The sequence below is a fragment of the Amblyomma americanum genome, chromosome 2 (genome assembly GCF_052857255.1).
Source record: "Amblyomma americanum isolate KBUSLIRL-KWMA chromosome 2, ASM5285725v1, whole genome shotgun sequence".
NCBI lineage: Eukaryota > Metazoa > Arthropoda > Arachnida > Ixodida > Ixodidae > Amblyomma > Amblyomma americanum.
The window spans coordinates 122821059-122831685 of NC_135498.1; positions in this window are offsets into that span (position 1 = coordinate 122821059).

Consider the following 10627-nt stretch of genomic DNA (forward strand, 5'->3'; position numbering starts at 1 on the left):
ACAAACGCATTGAAGTGCGCCTCAATCACAAGATTTTAAGGATTTTTAGATATGTAGACGATTTTCTTGTAGTAGCTAAACGTGCTGACCACGAAAATGAGGATCTAGTCCAACAAACTTTCTATCTTTTTAAGTCCTGTGCCCGGATTCTCCATTTCACCCATGAACGTGAAAATAACGGTAGTCTGGAATTTTTTGATGATCTTGTTTTCTTTTACGAATCACACGTTTGCAACATGCACCATCCAAGGTCAAAAAAATGAATTTTGAATATTGATTCGGCCCACTCCAAAGTGGTTAAACGAGGCATTGCTAAGACATGCCTTCTTGCAGCTCTAGAAAAGTCTTACTCCCACATGGTGCCTGAAGGTGTACAAGAGCAGGCTGGTCACATGACCAAGGCAGGTTTTCCTGTAGAACTGGTGTATCGGTCGCTGAGAGCTTGATATATGCAAGATAAAAGCTGGAGATCATACGCAGACGACTGAGCGGCAAGCTCATGAAGAGGATAGATGCGTGGGACTGCCCTATGTTCGCCAGCTTAAGCACCGCCTTAAAAAGGTGGCCATGAAAGGAAATACAGGGTTGTGCTGACTGCACCCAACAGACTCGGCAAACTATGCCGATTTGTTAATGATGTCTCCAGAGGAAAACTGTCATGCCGCATTAAACATTGGAAGCCATTTTTGACCTGCAGGACCAATATGGTCTATTAAATTACGCAATCTTGCGGAAAATGCTACATCGGCCAAACTGGCCAGTGTATCAATGTTTGCCTCATGAGGCACACAAATCTGGCAGCTGCTACATCTTGCCTTGGATACTTGGCGGCACACTGCAAACGATGTAAACATAATAAAAAGACTTGTACCCATTTTTTGAGCAGACACGTGTGATATATGTAAATGCAGACCCGAAGGAGCGTGAGCTATTGGAAGCCTTTGTTATACACGCGGAAAGGCAATCGTGTGTGAGCAAACCGAATGTTTATCTTTCAATTAAACAATTGAAGTTCTTTTATCGGGAAGTGCCGTCACTCATGTTAATTTGTTGTTGATTTTTTTTTGGCGCCTGATTGTCACCTATGACTGCGTGGTATTTTGGAGAGAACATTCAGTTGATGTCTAATGCCTGTGTTATCTTGTACTATCCTGTCGTCCCTGCTTCTTTAGGTCTACTACTATGTCCTCTCAATCGAAATCCTAAAAACTGATCTGGATATTACTCACAGTGGGCTACACGGCTTTCCATAATCAGGGAGCCACACTGTGATGGTTAAAAAGTTAGGTATTCAATGTTATTTAACCATCTAGCTGGTTAGAATGTCTTAGCTGTATTCTGATGTACTACAGCGCTGACAATGCTATGCCGAAAAAAAGTGCTGTTCTCTACTGAAAAATCCTTTCTTGAAAAATTGGCGAAAGTCTTAGGTGAAACACCCTGCATATACGGATAGGTTGAACCCACATATATTCTACTTCCTGGTTAAAATAAGGCAATTTTTGGGTGCCCATTATATATGCATAATGTCGCACTATTAATTGCGCTAAGTTTAAGTATCTAGGGAAGGTAGGCCACGGTATTGCGCGAATCCATTCGAAGAACTTTGAATGAGGAGGAAGAAGGATAATAAAATCGTGCATTCTTATATTGAGAACCGACATTTTTTCATGCGCTAAAACAATAGACATGAAAAAGAAGAGAAAAGGACGAGCGCTCGTCCTAGCCTATTTTTTCTTCGCCTGTGCTGTTTTACCACTTTGAAAAATGTCCTAGTTGTGGCAACTAGCGCTGTCCGAGACACTTCTGATTAAGAATCTTTATTTTAAATTTTCTAACTTTATGAGCATGACAGTTAAGCATCTTGGAAAATACCACCTGGCCACATCCTTCGTCGGTGGGGTCATCGGAGGCGTAATTAGCATTTCACTTCTTATGAGGAGTTCCATGACTCCTCGACCCGAAGGCAGCGAATACTTTTCCTTACGAGACCTCAATAAATTCTCAATCCGATTGGAGGTGTACACAAATATCTTTACAATGTGAGCATGGTATGCGTTCTGCCTCACTATAATGGAGCACGAACACAGGACTCGACCAGTGAGTAGTGATGATGATGTTAATGTGGAAACTCTCGACCTGCAGGCAGCGACGCGTCTGGACCAGGGTCTATGTTTTCTTGTTTTCGATTTGCTAGACTTCGTTAAAGCTCTCCTTTTGTGGTTCTTTATATTTAAATCATGAAATAGGTTAACTGCATTGCAAAAGTGCTGGATCGTTTTTTCGGAAGACCTGACTAGAATAAGCCAGCCTTGAAGTCTTAAACAAATTCTCTGAACATTTTTTCCAGCTTTCATCCCCCCTTCCTTTGGCCAACACGGAAATCCTAAATTAGGGTGAGATTTAAGTAGTTTAGAAAGTTTTTCCGTTGATAGTCTTTACGATTCTTTCAATTACTTTGAGATTTTTATTATTTTACCATTTCTGGTTTTTGATTTGTTCCGTATCCTGTCGCTAAGTTAATTTTGTTTAGTTATTTCACGTTCTCCTATATATAGTCACCAAAAGGCAATGTTTGTTTCCTACAAATAGATTCTTCCGTGTTTAAAATAGCAAGTCTCTTCAAATTATATAGACATCTGCAGCCACCACTTATGGCTTGTGTAGTAAGATGGGATATGGGGAAGAACTCTGTGATATTGTGAATGCTCGCTACCAAGTGGTAACTGCAAGTATTTTTTCATTACTGTTCACAAAGTAAACTCCATTGCTTGTTTTTTTACTCTTCAACAAGTTGAGATTTTATAACAGCATTGGTTATGGGAAATATCTACGGCGATTCCAGTAATCCTCGCTTTATTGGCTAATCGGTGACTAGGTTCATTTTCTGTATTTACTTAATTTGCCCTTACATAAATTAGTTATATCTGATACGGTGAAGTTTCGGTTAAAATTGTGTGTGTGATTCTCTTGGATAAACTAACTGGTGTTATAAGGATTGCGGGGACCTTCCATTGCAGATAAGTTGTCAGATAGAATTTGATAGCGTTTTTCTTTATTCTGTTCTTTGACATAAGCTGTTACCTTAGCTATTGCAACAGTTTCCGCAATTGTTGCTTATTGGTACTGGTACTGCACTAATCAGGATTGATAATTTGCGCTTGGCTGAATGTACAATGTTTCCTGTTTGATCAAATACTATGAATGCTGCTCCCACAGTTTTACCTGATTCGGAGCCATCCTAAATATATGATCGTCGGATGAGATTATTTTGCGTTTAAGCCAATGCTAACTTTCTTGGCTAGGAAAAACGTTTAACTGCGTGCTATAATGTTCATTTTATGGGCCTGTTTTCTCCAGTTAAACTGGACATTGTTAAATTAGGCATGGAAAATATCGTAAGGTCTGTTTTCTCTTTCAATAATTAGCTTTGCTGGTAGGATATTACAGAGCGACATTCAGGGTAGTTCTATAAGCTTTGCATGTTTTTAATAGCTGTATTAATTGTATGGTTATTAATTTTCTCATTTTCGGTGTATGTGCGGGAAACCGGATGGGTCAGAAATAAGTAAGCTAAAATACATAATTCAGGCGGCTTCATTCCCCAATTCAAACTTGGAGATTTACAGAAGTTATGTGTAATCCTATTTACCTTATCATGAATAGTAATTAAATGCGCTAGAAAAGACGGTTACTCATCAATTATTACTCCTAACGTTTTGATGTCTCCACTCGGCGGCATTTTCCACTCGGCGGCTACACGCTCCGTGGAATGTGCGCGTGACCCGTGGACAACGTCCCCGAGCTTTCCGACTTTATATTGCCCTCCGACAAGCAGGACGGCCAATGGACACGGCTGCACTATGAGGATGCAAGTGTCTAACCCGTTCGCGCTCACTCCGCAGGTGAGGAAATATTACGGAAAATGCTTTCGTTCCAATGGCAGCTTTCTATTTGTGCTGCCGCGCCCAAATGTCTGCTGCCAAGTCTCTCTGTTCCTCAAAGAACGGTTGTTACTGGCCGAAGATATCGAACTAAATCCAAGCCCGACCTGTCCCAAATCGTGAAACAACTGAAAGAAATTGCAATAGATATAAAGGCCATAAAATAAAAGAGACTCCCCGACATGGAAGACAAAGTAGACGCCCTGTCAGCGCTAGATTCTAAAGTCGCCTCCTGCCATGGCCAGCTTGCTTCACTGAACCGCCTAGTTGAAGTCCTGGAGAACAAGATTGAAGACTTGGAAAATAGTAGCAGGAGGGCAAAATTAATTGTTCATGGCCCCCCAGAACAAAAAGATGTGTCTAGAGAATCAGTGTAATACGCTATTAATGAAAAGATAATTGAAAAACGCTCGGACACACCAAAGTTGACATAGAGCGAATTCACCGCTTAGGAAAGCCAGCACCGAAGAAAGTTAGGCCAGTTATCTTTGAGCTTCTGGATTCGCGACGCAAGGGTGAAATTATGTAAAACACTTTCAAACTCAAAAACAGCTCGCTTTCTCTCGGTGAAGATTTTTCACACAATGTCAGAGGTATTAGAAGAAAGGCACTGAGACAGTTCTAAACCGAACCGTGATAAGGATTATAAGGTATCTTTGTCCACCAGGCTATTCATAAACATGCAAGCATACATCTGGGATGACAATAAAAACGGGAAGGTACCATTATAAAAAAAAACGACGAAGAAGAACCGCTTCACCCCAGGACTCGCCTTCAGGCGCAGTCGAAAACAGGCCCCCACTGAACTCAAAAGGCATACTGGCCCCCACTCCTACCTACTTGCTTGCACAAAAAACAAGCGCATCCGCGGCAGTCGCGTCCTTTTAAAGCCCGAAAAACAGCTGAGAATAATCAATGTTAACACCCGAAGCCTTGTACATAAGGCGGGCGAATTTGAAATTTTGCTGTTCGAATACGATCCGCACATATGCGTTGTAAGAGAAACTTGTCTACATAATGATATAAGTGATGACGCCTTTTTTCCGCCCTCAGACAAGGTATTCAGGAAAGACAGGCCCTCAAGGGGCGGTGGCGTAGCTGTTATTATCAAAAACCAAATTGAATCAGCCTTAATAAAACACGTTTCCGCCCTTGAATGCCTATGTCTTAAGTTTTGCTGGGGATCTGGTTTCATTTTTTGTGCGGTTTATAGGCCCCCTGACGTCAACGATGATTACCTAGACAAATTACAAATCCATATGTCAAAACACACAAAGAATAAAATACTGCTGATCGGAGATCTGAACCTTCCGGGTGTTGACTGGGCTCGCCTTGAATGTATAGGTTCTAAGAAACATGTGAATGCTGTCTACAATATTATGTTCACACATCACTTGGCCCAGATTGCACGCCAGCAAACACGTGAATGCCGCAGTCGCGATTCCATATTAGATTTCGCACTTGTACCTCGCGCTCTTAGTGACTGCACTGTATCGGTTAAGCAAGGGCTTTTTGACCATCACCTTGCGAGCATTTCTGTGCCGTTTCACGCGCGCAGCGCACGCAAACAGCAACAAGTACGCACATTCAAAGACAACGCAAGCGCTGATGACGACCTCATAATACAGCACTTGGAAACGTGCCTTGTAGATTTTGATGGAACGGACGCAAGCGCACTCTGGACCAAATTCAAGGAAATCGGTCATTACAGTCTAGATAATTTTGTGCCAACAAAGCACAAAAATGTCCGTAAACAAACGCCTTGGATGAATCAGGACATTATTCACCATAAGCGCGAAATAAAATTGCAAAAAAAACCAGGGTGCAGCTTGATCTGATCTCGGAACTTAAAGGTGCTCTCGCTGGCGCGGTACGCAAATAAAAAGATTATTACTTCAAAATATCTCTCCCAAACTTTATACATAATGCCTCGAACAAATTCTGGGCATTTTAAGTGACACGAGGAAACCGGTTTCTGAAGTATTAGTTGCTGACACACTAGAAATGCTCAAAGGGTCATTGCTCACCATTTCAACTAATACTTCCACAGCGTGTTCAGCGGTGTCAGACCCATACACACGTGAAGCTGCACCTCCTTACCCCTCTAAAGCGAATTTTATTACATACGAAACTGTGCTTTCAATGCTTCTCAACTTGAAAAACAAAACATCGCCCGGACCTCACAATATTCCAAAAAAATTTTCTCCATAGAAATGCCGAATCTGTTGCCATATTTCTTGTTATTATGTTTCGCACCTCTTTGTTATCAGCGAAAGTACCAAGTGAATGGAAGAAAGCACAACTTGTGCCCATTTTTAAACAAGGTAACCGACCTGTATTAAAAAATTACCGCCCTATATCATTACTTTCGTCCTGTTGCAAGTAGATGGAGCATGTTATCACCACTCGCATCAACGAATTTTTATATTGTAACTCGGTACTAACAAATAACCAACGCGGTTTCCGGAAAGGCTGCTCGACTGTGACGCAGCTGGCATCCGTAGTTCATTCCTTCGCGTCAGTGCTAGATATTAAAGGTCAGATTGACGCAAGGCGTTTGACATAGTTCCCCACAACAGCCTAATATTAAAAATACATTCCATTTGCCTCCCGCATATTCTTATTTCTTGGATAAGTGATTTTTTAAATAATCGACAACAATAGGTCGCCCTGTATGGACAACAATCCGGCTGTCTTCCTGTCGCGTATGGTGTGCCCCAAGGAAGCGTCCTGGGGCCTTTACTGTTCTTACTGTACATTAATGATATTGTCAATTGAGTTTTGCTTGGTGTTCAGATGTGACTATATGCTGATGACTGTGTGTTGTTTTGCGAAATATCGAGTTCTCAGCATCAAATAGACCTGAATGATAGCCTCACTAACATAGTGAACTGGTGCAGTCGTTGGGGAATGGCTTTAATTCCGAACAAGACTGTTTCTCTCTGCATCACTCGTGAAATGAATCCCATTAAACATGCATATATTCTTGGATCATCCCTGCTTAGGGAAGTCACTTCGGTCAAGTACTTGGGTGTGACAATTACTCATGATCTGTCATGGAACGCCCACATTGACAACATCTCTTCATCTGCCTTCTCTTCGCAGGGGGGCGCCTGCAGCTTGCAGGCGTCGCGACGGTGAGTGGCGACACCGCGGGTTCCCGAGCATCCGCAGGGACATCTCCGCAAGGGGATGATGGTGAACTGTGCATCACCACGGACCCGAGCACCCGCGCCTCGCCGTGCGTGGCATCGCCGTGTCCGGGGAAAAGGGGATCCTGGTGGTTGAGCCGATGCCGAGCGTTTGGACCCTTAAGGCCCCTTGGCGGAGGCAACACACCACTTTGGCCCCGGCTTCATGCAGACGGCACCTCCGGCCTGACCAGACCGGGGGGAATCGGCAGTCGCCTTTTCCTATCCTCCTCTTCATCTTTAACTTTCCTATCTCTGTCTCACAACTCTCCTATATCCTACTCGCTTCTTGGTTTTTCCTTTTTTCCTGGCGGCGAGGGTTAACCTTGTGTGACCAACTACCCTGAGTTGCGTCATATTTGGTTATAGTTGAGGTGTACAGCTGGCGTGGGCAGGACTTGCTATCAAGTTCCTGTCCCGTCCCCTTGTTGGACTCCGTGGTGGGTGGCTGGCACCATGACCGAAAAACTAAGTTTTTTATGGCTCCCCAACTTTCAAAACCTGATCGCTCTCTCAAAAGAGGGCGGAACGAGGCAGACAACTTCTTTCAAAAATGAAAAGTACCTTTCCCCAAATATCATGTGATCCACAGTGAACAACAAGATAAACAGGCAAGAATAATATCCCCTTTCCTTGTGTCAACGTGCTTGACTGAAACCCTAGGCATTGGCTATAAGCTGTCAAAAATGGCCAGCGGCGACTTATTGCTCGAACTGTGTGACAATGTCCAACATTCTAAGCTCTCCAACCTAACGTCCATAGGAGAAATCCCGGTCTCCGTGACTCCTCATCGCTCACTAAACACTGTCCGAGGCGTAATATCGGAAAATGATTTTCTTCACATAACTGAAAAAGAAATGCTCGAAGGGCTCATCGACCAAGACGTTATAGATGTCCACCGAATCAAAATCCGGAAGGACAACAAGGAAATAGACACAAAACACATGATCCTGACGTTCAACACCAGCACCCTGCCCGACACAATCGACGTGGGATATTTGAAAGTCAATGTAAGACCATACATACCAAACCCTCGCAGGTGTTTCAACTGCCAAAGGTTCGGCCACGACTCACAGAGCTGCCGCGGTCGTAAAACTTGCGCAAAATGTGCCTCTAACGATCACCAGTCTGATGTATGTGACGCAGCCGTGTGCTGTGCAAACTGTGAAGGAGAACATGCTGCATACTCCAGGGCGTGTCCGTCCTGTAAGAAAAAAAAGCAATTATCACCATAAAGACCAAAGAAAACGTTTCTTTTAAAGAAGCGAGAAGGCGTTTTGCGCTTACAAACACATTCTCCTTCACAGCAAAACAAAACTTCGCTAATGTGGTGCGCAGGGGCGTAGCACCACACAGCACTCCGGCACCTGCCAAGGCCCCTCCCACCGAGCCTATGGCAGGGCCATCCACGCCCCAGGCAGGGTCAGCGAAAGCTGCCCTGTCACTGTCAAAGCAGGGACCGCCGGTCCATGGGTCGGCATCCCGCAGGACCTCCCCCCATCGGGAGAGGCCTGAAACTAACACAACCGCGGCTGCGTGGTCCTCCAGCACCTCTGTTGAGCTGATGGATACAACACCCACTCCGCCTCCATTACAGCGGCGGAACAGCTCTCTTGAGCGAAAAAAAGACAGGCCCCTCATAACGGGCCCACCACATAAGTAAATCCCCTTTCATTTTCTTCTAAAAACACAAGCATGGCTTTTTTAATTCAAAGGAATTGCAGAGGACTTATGCGGAATTATAGTGACATAGCACATATCTTAGGGTCAATGTTATCCATAGTTTTATGTCTTCAGGAGACCAATCTTGGTCCACAACATGTGCATATCCTGAAACATTATCAAACTTTTAGACGCGATCGAGAGCAGGCAAATCGACTCTCAGGAGGCGTCGCAATTGTCGTCCAAAGCGGCGTCCCTGCTCGAGAAATCAAGCTCAATACAAAACTTGAGGCGGTTGCAGTCAGCATCGTCAGCTATAAAACACCAACAATCTGTTCCGTATACATTCCTCCACATTTTACATTAACAGTCCATGAGCTAGAAGAATTGATAGATGAACTTCCAGAGCCATATCTGGTAGTTGGGGATTTTAGCGCTCACTCCTCTTTTTGGGGAAGCGAGCGCTGCGACTCTAGGGGGCAAACAATCGAAGATTTTATCCTCTCAAATAACATCTGTCTTTTAAATACAGGAAAAGTAACTTATTGTTGCCCAAGCTCGGGAAAAAATGAGCTTTCTCGATTTAGCTTTCGCATCACCATCGCTTTTTAATGATTTTAAATGGGATGTTTTAAATGATCCTCTGGGAAGTGATCACCTACCCACTGTCATCAGACTCTCGTCTTCCACACCAGTCATCCCCACAAGACCACGGCGCTGGAAATTTCACCTCGCCGACTGGTCACTTTTTACAGAAGGTGCCACTCTAGATAAAGAATTTTCTGAAGACCTCAGCATAGATGAAATTAATGAAAGGTTTACTACATGCATAATATCTGCTGCAACACTCGCTATACCACAAACAACAGGACTCGTACAGAACAAACACAAAGTATGGTGGACACAAGAATGTACATTTGCAAAAAAGCAGCAAAATAAAGCATGGGGCACCCTGCGTCGGTACCCCACTGCAGAGAACTTACTCACTTTTAAGAGGGCCAAGGCGAGAGCGCGGTACGTGCGCAGGAATGCTGAGAAAACCTCCTGGCAGAAATATGTGTCCTCTATAAATAGTTTAATACCATCAAAGAAAATATGGGACAAAGTTCGTAAATTCACTGGTGGCCGTACTTCCTTCACACTTCCACTTTTGACAACACTCGGTACACAAACATCGTTGGAAGAACAGGCCAATTTATTGGGCGAGCACTTTGCTGAAGTCTCAAGGTCATCCCACTACACAAACACATTCCAGAAACACAAAGCTATAGCTGAAAAACAAAAACTTCCATTCGGAACAGGCATGCAGGAAGACTACAACCAGCCCATTACACTCCAGGAATTAAATAGGGTATTATCTTCCGGTAAAAAGACAGCACCAGGCCCAGACAATGTGCATTACAATATGCTTGCCCATCTCTCTGATACTGCCGTACAGACACTGTTAGAATTCTTCCATAAAATATGGATGACTGGCAGAATACCTGAGGAGTGGAAGAAATCAGTAATAGTACCTTTTCTGAAACCCGGAAAACCACCAACAAGTCCTGACAATTACAGACCAATAGCCCTCACCAGCTGCATTGCTAAATCTTTTGAAAGTGTAATAAACATTAGACTCACCTTTGTACTCGAATCTCGGCAACTATTAGATGTACATCAATGTGGATTCAGAAAAGCATGCTCAACCACCGATCACCTTGTCCGCCTAGAGAACACCATACGGGAGGCGTTCATCCACAAGCAGCAGTGTATCGGGGTCTTCTTCGACATGGAGAAGGCATACGATACCACGTGGAAGTTCGGCATCCTCCGCGACCTAGCAGAGCT